This window comes from Oncorhynchus masou, chromosome 14 (genome assembly GCF_036934945.1).
Source record: "Oncorhynchus masou masou isolate Uvic2021 chromosome 14, UVic_Omas_1.1, whole genome shotgun sequence".
NCBI lineage: Eukaryota > Metazoa > Chordata > Actinopteri > Salmoniformes > Salmonidae > Oncorhynchus > Oncorhynchus masou.
The window spans coordinates 18,910,688-18,919,228 of record NC_088225.1 but is presented as its reverse complement, the minus strand read 5'-3'; positions in this window follow the sequence as shown (position 1 = coordinate 18,919,228).

Genomic DNA, 8,541 nt, shown 5'->3' with positions numbered 1-8,541 from the left:
GTTCTGAGTGAGGGTTACAGTAATGGTATGTGTTAGGTATATAGAGTGTTCTGAGTGAGGGTTACAGTAACGGTATGTGTTAGGTATATAGAGAGTGTTCTGAGTGAGGGTTACAGTAACGGTATGTGTTAGGTATATAGAGAGTGTTCTGAGTGAGGGTTACAGTAACGGTATGTGTTAGGTATTTAGCGAGTGTACTCAGTGAGGGTTACAGTAACGGTATGTGTTAGGTATTTAGCGAGAGTGTTCTGAGTGAGGGTTACAGTAACGGTATGTGTTAGGTATATAGCGAGAGTGTTCTGAGTGAGGGTTACAGTAACGGTATGTGTTAGGTATATAGCGAGAGTGTACTCAGTGAGGGTTACAGTAACGGTATGTGTTAGGTATATAGCGAGAGTGTTCTGAGTGAGGGTTACAGTAATGGTATGTGTTAGGTATATAGCGAGAGTGTTCTGAGTGAGGGTTACAGTAACGGTATGTGTTAGGTATTTAGCGAGAGTGTTCTGAGTGAGGGTTACAGTAACAGTATGTGTTAGGTATATAGCGAGAGTGTTCTGAGTGAGGGTTACAGTAACGGTATGTGTTAGGTATATAGCGAGAGTGTACTCAGTGAGGGTTACAGTAACGGTATGTGTTAGGCATATAGCGAGAGTGTTCTGAGTGAGGGTTACAGTAACGGTATGTGTTAGGTATATAGCGAGAGTGTACTGAGTGAGGGTTACAGTAACGGTATGTGTTAGGTATATAGCGAGAGTGTTCTGAGTGAGGGTTACAGTAACGGTATGTGTTAGGTATATAGAGAGTGTTCTGAGTGAGGGTTACAGTAACGGTATGTGTTAGGTATATAGGAGTGTTCTGATAGGGTTACAGTAGAGTGTACTTCTGAGTGAGGGTTACAGTAACAGTATGTGTATGTGTTCTGGTATATAACGGTATGTGTTAGGTATTTAGTTCTGAGTGAGGGTTACAGTAACGGTATGTGTTAGGTATTTAGCGAGAGTGTTCTGAGTGAGGGTTACAGTAACGGTATGTGTTAGGTATATAGAGAGTGTTCTGAGCGTAGGGTGTTGTTCTGAGTGAGGGTTACAGTAACGGTGTGTGTTAGGTATATAGAGAAAGTGTTCTGAGTGAGGGTTACAGTAACGGTATGTGTTAGGTATTTAGCGAGAGTGTACTCAGTGAGGGTTACAGTAACGGTATGTGTTAGGTATATAGCGAGTGTTCTGAGTGAGGGTTACAGTAACGGTATGTGTTAGGTATTTAGCGAGTGTTCTGAGTGAGGGTTACAGTAACGGTATGTGTTAGGTATTTAGCGAGGGTGTTCTGAGTGAGGGTTACAGTAACGGTGTGAGTTAGGTATATAGAGAGTGTTCTGAGTGAGGGTTACAGTAACGGTATGTGTTAGGTATTTAGCAAGAGAGTTCTGAGTGAGGGTTACAGTAACGGTATGTGTTAGGTATATAGCGAGTGTTCTGAGTGAGGGTTACAGTAACGGTATGTGTTAGGTATTTAGCGAGTGTTCTGAGTGAGGGTTACAGTAACGGTATGTGTTAGGTATTTAGCGAGGGTGTTCTGAGTGAGGGTTACAGTAACGGTGTGAGTTATATATAGAGAGTGTTCTGAGGTTATATGTGTTAGGTATTTAGCGAGAGTGTTCTGAGTGAGGGTTACAGTAACGGTATGTGTTAGGTATATAGCGAGAGTGTTCTGAGTGAGGGTTACAGTAACGGTATGTGTTAGGTATATAGCGAGTGTACTCAGTGAGGGTTACAGTAACGGTATGTGTTAGGCATATAGCGAGAGTGTTCTGAGTGAGGGTTACAGTAACGGTATGTGTTAGGTATATAGCGAGAGTGTACTCAGTGAGGGTTACAGTAACGGTATGTGTTAGGTATATAGCGAGAGTGTTCTGAGTGAGGGTTACAGTAACGGTATGTGTTAGGTATATAGCGAGAGTGTACTCAGTGAGGGTTACAGTAACGGTATGTGTTAGGTATATAGCGAGAGTACTCAGTGAGGGTTACAGTAACAGTATGTGTTAGGTATATAGAGAGTGTTCTGAGTGAGGGTTACAGTAACGGTATGTGTTAGGTATTTAGCAAGAGTGTTCTGAGTGAGGGTTACAGTAACGGTATGTGTTAGGTATATAGCGAGTGTTCTGGGGGTGTCATCGGATGGGGCCAGTGTCTTCTGACCCCTCCTGTCTCAGCCTCCAGTATTTATGCTGCAGTGGTTTATGTGTCGGGGGGCTAGGGTCAGTTTGTTATATCTGGAGTACTTCTCCTGTCCTATTCGGTGTCCTGTGTGAATTTAAGTATGCTCTCTCTAATTCTCTCTCTTTCTCTCTCTGAGGACTTGGGACCATGCCTCAGGACTACCTGACATGATGACTCCTTGCTGTCCCCAGTCCACCTGGCCGTGCTGCTGCTCCAGTTTCAACTGTTCTGCCTTATTATTATTGGACCATGCTGGTCATTTATGAACATTTGAACATCTTTGCCATGTTCTGTTATAATCTCTACCCGGCACAGCCAGAAGAGGACTGGCCACCCCACATAGCCTGGTTCCTCTCTAGGTTTCTTCCTAGGTTTTGGCCTTTCTAGGGAGTTTTTCCTAGCCACCGTGCTTCTACACCTGCATTGCTTGCTGTTTGGGGTTTTAGGCTGGGTTTCTGTACAGCACTTTGAGATATCAGCTGATGTACGAAGGGCTATATAAATACATTTGATTTGATTTTGATTTGAATTCTGAGTGAGGGTTACAGTAACAGGATGTGCTAGGTATTTAGCGAAAGGGTTTTGAGTGAGAGCTGCAGTGTGTGTTTGGTGACTAGTATAGAATGAGAGCGGGGTGCAGTGTGTGTGTGAGTGAGGAGTATAGAATGAGAGCGGGGTGCAGTGTGTGTGTGCCACTCACTAGTTGATGAAGTCCACAGCCTGTGTTTTGAGTTGGTCTGCACTGTGCAGGTCTGCCAGGATGAGGATCTCTGCAGTGTTCTCCACAGACAGACTGGTGCACAGAGCATCCTCACACATCACCTTCAGCCTCTCCAGAGCATACTGACAGAGAGACGGGGGGGGAGAAAACTAATACATTTGTACTTGCTATCTTATCACCATTTACAATAGGAAATGCTGGACTGTGTAATGATTTCATAACATCAAATTGCTCCTGTCACGTCAATGAAGCTAGTTTGACTTTCAGAGAGAGGAGAGAGGGTTTGAAAAGGAGTGTTGACAGTGAGTGGTAGAGGTGGAGCGCGGGAACCAGGGAGAGAGCAGAGATCATGGTGGTGTGTAAACACTGAAAGGTGATTTATCTGACGTCCTGTTAAACCTTGGGTGTCCAACTTAACACCACGGTACCTTACACCCACAGTGTAGACAAACACACACAACACTGAGGCAAAAAGTCACTCACAAAAGGCCTGGCCACTGTCCACACACTGACAGATAGGCGAGTGTGTCCTTGCGTGCAAATGGGCACATCACATATACACTACATGACCAAAAGTATGGACACCTGCACGTCAAACATCTCATTCCAAAACCATGGGCATTAATATTTAGATGATCCCCCTTTGCTGCAATAACAGCCACCACTCTTCTGTGAAGGCTTTCCACTAGATGTTGGATTATTGCTGCAGGGACTTGCTTCCATTCAGCCACAAGACCATTAGTGAGATCAGGCACTGATGCATTCAGCGTTCAATTCATCCCAAAGGTGTTCGATGGAGTTGAGGTCAGGGCTCTGTGAAGGCCTGTCAAGTTCTTCCACACTGATTGACAAAAATTTTCTGTATGAACCTCACTTTGTGCACAGGGACACTGTCATGCTGAAACAGGAAAAGGCCTTCCAAAAACTGTTGGCACAAAATTGGATGCACAGAATTATTCAGAATGTCATTGTCTGCTGTAGCGTTAAGATTTCCCTTTACTGGAACTAAGTGGCCTAGCCCGAACCATGAAAAACAGCACCAGACCATTATTCCACCAAACTTTACAGTTGGCACTATGCATTGGGGCAAAAAGTTCACCTGGCATCCGCCAAACCCAGATTAGTCCGTCGGACTACAAGATGGTGAAGCATGAGTCATCACTCCAGTCCAATTGCAGCGAGCTTTACACCACTCCAGATGACGCTAGGCTGCTCGGCCATGGAAACCCATTTCATGAAGCTCCTGACAAACCGTTCTTATGCTGACATTGCTTCCAAAGGCAATTTGGAACTCAGGAGTGAGTTTGCAACCGAGAGCAGATGATTTTTAAGCACTATGCGCTTCAGCACTCCGTCCCATTCTATGAGCTTGTGAGGGCCTACCACTTCACGGCTGAGACGTTGTTGCTCCTTGACGTTTCCACTTCATAATAACAGCAGTTACGGTTGACCAGGAGCTCTAGCAGGGCAGAAATTTGACAAACTGACTTGTTGGAAAGGTGGCATCCTATGACATTGCATTGTTGAAAGCCACTAAGATCTTCAGTAAGGCCATTCTACTGCCAATGTTTGTATATGGAGATTGCATGGCTGTGTGCTTGATTTTATACACCCGTCAGAAACGGCTGTGGCTAAAATAGCCGGCCACTAACTTGAAGGGGTGTCCACATAATTTTGTATATATAGTGTACAAAGCCCCACAACATTGCTAATCTTCCGGCTGCAGCCAGGAGGACTGAGGCTGGTGATTCAGAGGTGTAGGTGTGTGTGTGTGTGTGTGTGTGTGTGTGTGTGTGTGTGTGTGTGTGTGTGTGTGTGTGTGTGTGTGTGTGTGTGTGGTACATAAGAGCTGTACTATTGCGTAGCCAGAAGGGCTGCTGGGATAGCATTAGAGGGGTAAAGGAGGACCTTAGTGAGACCTGGCCTTGCCCTCCAGTTATTCCAGCAGCTCCCTACAGGGTTAACCACATGCACCGTTATTAAATAAAATCACACACACTGCATGAGAAGAGAGGGGAAGGAAATGAATGGGAGGAGAGAGGATGAATGCAGTTAAGATGAAGGAGTGTCACAAAAGGAATCCTTGAGGAGCGAAGGGCAGCAATTAACACAAACAATGTAGGGTGTGTGTGTGTGTGTGTGTTTCGCGCATCAATAGACCTGTCCTAGCAATTACTCAAATATGTTGACAGAAAACCAAGGAAGTAATTGAGGTTGAATTCTGCCACATTCAGTTCATTTATTTGATTCACATACACCTCACAAAGACCTAGCATCATTCTGCACACAGGACCACTACATATGGTACATAGCATCTCATACACCTCACACACAAACATAACATAATACTGTAGGCCAGGGAACATAACATATGATATACTCATTCATCCATACAATATGATATCAGATACGATATACACACCTCCTCATTCCTCCTCCACCCACACTAACCTTGTCAGCCGCAGCCAGCAGGTCGTCAGCCATCTTGTCTAGGTTGGGGCTTTGCCCGTGTAGATGAAGCACATCATCTCCTTGAACACCTCGGGCTCCACATCGTTGATCTCCACACGGTTCTGGAGGAGAAGAGAAGAGACCCAGGGCAGTACTCAGAGCCTATATTACCACAACTTCCCAACATCAGACCCATTATGAGCACTCCATTGACTGTGATCCTGTTCCAGCAGTCTTTCCATGATGCAGTCTGCTTAACTCATTTCAGATAGGTGAAGTAAACTATCTACACTGAACAAAAATATAAACGCAACATGTAAAGTGCTGGTCCCATGTTTCATGAGCTGAAATATAAGATCCAAAATGTTCCATACACACAAAAAGTTAATTTGTGCACAAAATTAGTTTACATTTCTGTTCGTGAACATTTTCCTTGGCCAAGATAATCTATCTACACCTGACAGGTGCGGCATATCAAGAATCAGATTGAATAGCATGAACATTACACAGGTGCACCTTGTGCTGGGGGAAAAAAGGCCACTAAAATGTTAGTTTTGTCACAAAACAATGCTACAGATGTCTCAAGGTTTGAGGGGCAATTAGCATGCTGACTGCAAGAATGTGCAACAGAGCTGTTGCCAGAGATTTGAATGTTCATTTCTCTACCATAAGCCGCAGCAAAACGCCATTTTAGAGAATTTGGCAATATATCCAAAAGGCCTCAACAGCAGACCACGTGTAACCACGCTGGCCCAGGAACTCCACATATGGATTCTACCCTGCGGGACAGTCAGGGGAAGAGGAAGGGGTACTGAGGAGTGTTTGTCTGTCTGTAATTCTGTAATAAAGCCCTTTTGTGGGGAAAAACTCATTCTGATTTGCTGCGCCCCTGCCCAATCATGTGAAATCCATAGATTTGGGCCTAATTAATTGATTTCAATGACAGATTTCCTTATGAAATGTAACTCTGTAAAATCGCTGCGTTTATATTTTTGCTCAGTAAAGCTAATTTTACTATCTACTTTATCATTCATGTCACAAACCCACCATGTCTAAACCCATAAAACACACACCAAATAGTTGTGAGCAGACCAGAGCACCAGAACACCTCTGAAACAGTCTGAACACGTTCAACCCCAAAGTGAAAACGACATTTGAGATGTATTCCCCCACAGTCGATTCCTGGAATTAATCCGGAGGTCGTTCCCAACGAGCGGTGCCTGCAGCCAACGGCAACGCTCTTTATCACTCGTCGACGGTAACCTGAACCCTTTTCTCCGCTCCGAGAGGCAGAACAAGGCAGTAAACCAATTATGTTGCTGCTTTATCATCGTCCACACTGCAACCTGAGGTATTTCAGGCAGGGTCAGGCCGGGTATACAGACAGCTCAGAGCACATTAATGTTCCTCTGGACACTAACAAAACAGCACACTACAAATCAACCCATTACACATTAACGCACAGACATACATGTGTTTATCACCAACAAACACAAACATTCATCACCAGCACAGAGAGTACAGGTGATCTTTCATGGTCTACCAACACACACACACACACACACACACACAGAGAGTCTACCAATACACACAAACAGGCACAAGGCTGGGCTATTATTGTGTTTATTTACAAACTCATTCATTCTCCCTCTATAGACTGGTGAATCTGTTTTCTCTATCATATGGGGACACATTCCTCCCCCTCTCCCTGATGAAGACCCCACTTATATAGCAATTAAGATGCATTTCCTCGCTGTGTGCTTTATAATTTCCAAATTTGAGCAGGGCCCGCATCAATATTCTGACAACGACCTCTAAATCACCAACGTTCAATCTCACCACCTCCCTATCAGATGAGCAGGACCCACACACACACGTAGCAAGGATCTATTTTGGTCAAACTCCCACAAATCCTACAGTTACAGATCTTACAGTGAGCCTGCCAGCTCCATGCAGACAGAGGCAACATTCTGGAAGGGTACAGTAACCGTGTAGACACATCCCTGTCTGAACTAGTGATGATGCAACAGAGAGAAAGATATGTGAAGATCCTCCCACTGAAACACAGGACTGTTCAGGTCACAACACTGTCTACAACACTCACCTTTTACTCTCCTCCATCTCATGTTCAAACATGGCACTGAACACTGGCGATCGGGCTGGAGGGGAGGGGGATAGAGAGAGCACATCAAAATGTATGTCACATGCACCGAATACAATGCCTACTTACAAGCCCTTAACCAACAATGCAGTTCAAGAAATGGAGTTAAGAAAATATCAAATCAAATAAAAAGTTACATAACGAGGCTATATACAGGGGGTACCGGTACCAAGTCAATGCGGGGGTACAGGTTAGTTGAGGTAATTTGAACATGGATAGATTGACAGAGCAAGTGAGTGAGAGAAGGAGAGAGAGAAGAGAGAGAATAGTTTAGTTGGCTAATGTGTCTCCCATCTGTCTGTTTGTCTGTCTGCCACAGGGGCTGTGGAAAGAACGAACAGCCTCCGGTACACACCGCCCTGCTACTGCTACTCCCAAGGCCTAATGCACCAGCTCTCACTGAAGACTAGCAGGGTCATGAACCAGGAGATACAGGATGTGCCCCCAAATGGCACTCTATTTCCTATATAGTGCACTATTTTTGACCAGGCTAGCACACTAGGGAATAGGATGTAATTTGCGACGTACTGAACCATATAGCGTTGTTTAATTCAGAGATTTGTCAAAGAGAGAGAGATAGAGAAACCCAACCCCACAGCAGCACACAATTAAAATGGCTCAAAATAACTCAATAATCGACAGCCATTCCCATTCTCCACAGGGAGACAGTTTCCCTCTCTAAATCATCATCATTGTTTCATAGTCTTCATGTGTTTTTCTAATAAAGAAATGAGATTCCTCTATATGACAGTATGAGACCAGTGTGCTTGGGAGTAGGACACCTGAAGTGATGTACCATAGCTGAGAGTTGTTTTGTTGTGAGTGTTGTACCATAGCTGAGAGGTTGGTTCCATAGCTGAGAGTTGTTTTGCTGTGAGTGTTGTTCCATAGTTGAGAGTTGTTTTGTTGTGAGTGTTGTTCCATAGCTGAGAGTTGTTTTGTTGTGTGTTAGTACCACAGTTGGAGGCCTTCCGTGGCCTCCAACTGCTATT